Source organism: Oncorhynchus nerka, unplaced genomic scaffold (assembly GCF_034236695.1).
Source record: "Oncorhynchus nerka isolate Pitt River unplaced genomic scaffold, Oner_Uvic_2.0 unplaced_scaffold_2296, whole genome shotgun sequence".
Taxonomy (NCBI): Eukaryota; Metazoa; Chordata; class Actinopteri; order Salmoniformes; family Salmonidae; genus Oncorhynchus; species Oncorhynchus nerka.
Genome location: NW_027039071.1, coordinates 25,656 through 26,769, shown reverse-complemented (window position 1 = coordinate 26,769; position 1,114 = coordinate 25,656). Strand labels below are relative to the sequence as shown.

Here is a 1,114-nt window from a genome sequence, read left to right as displayed (position 1 = left end):
CTCGACTGGGCCACTTAAAAACACATGAACGTAGACATATTGGAGTAAAGCCTTACTGCTGCTCTGACTGTGTAAAATGCTTCACAACATCAGCTGAGCTAAAAGATCATCAGAGAACACACACAGGAGAGAAGCCTTACGTCTGCTCTGACTGTGGAATTAGTTTCTCTCAACTTTCCCACTTAAAAACACATGAACGTATACATACAGGATTGAAGCCGTACTCTTGCTCTGACTGTGGAAAGAGTTTCTCTCAAATGGGCCACTTAAAAAGACATGAACGTAGACATATTGGAGTAAAGCCTTACTGCTGCTCTGACTGTGTAAAATGCTTCACAACATCAGCTGAGCTAAAAGATCATCAGAGAACACACACAGGAGAGAAGCCTTACGTCTGCTCTGACTGTGGAATTAGTTTCTCTCAACTTTCCCACTTAAAAACACATGAACGTCTACATACAGGATTGAAGCTTTACTCCTGCTCTGACTGTGGAAAGAGTTTCTATCAAATGGGCAACTTAAAAAGACATGAACGTATACATACAGGAGTGAAGCCTTACTCCTGCTCTGACTGTGGAAAGAGTTTCTCTCTACCAGGCACCTTAAAAACACATGAACGTATACATACAGGAGAGAAGCCTTACTCCTGCTCTGACTGTGTAAAATTCTTCACAACATCAGCTGAGCTAAAAGTTCACCAGAGAACACACACAGGAGAGAAGCCTTACTCCTGCTCTGACTGTGGAAAGAGTTTCTCTCGACTGAGCCACTTAAAAAGACATGAACGTAGACATATTGGAGTAAAGCCTTACTGCTGCTCTGACTGTGTAAAATGCTTCACAACATCAGCTGAGCTAAAAGTTCACCAGAGAACACACACAGGAGAGAAGCCTTACTCCTGCTCTGACTGTGGAAAGCATTTCTCTCGACTGAGCCACTTAAAAAGACATGAACTTATACATACAGGAGTGAAGCCTTACTCCTGCTCAGACTATGGAAAGAGGTTCTCTCTACTGGGCATCTTAAAAAGACACCAAGGTAAACAAAGGAGAGAAGCCTTGTCACTGATCTGACTGTAGAGAACACACAAAGAACTGAACCTTACATCTTCCTT

At 42.5% G+C, this 1,114-nt stretch overlaps 1 protein-coding gene across 3 annotated transcripts in view; it reads left to right on the top strand.

Moving 5' to 3' along the window:
• The window catches only part of LOC135567281 (uncharacterized), a 15,195-nt gene that overhangs the window by 10,238 nt on the left and 3,843 nt on the right, over nt 1-1,114 (top strand). The window lies entirely within an intron of this gene.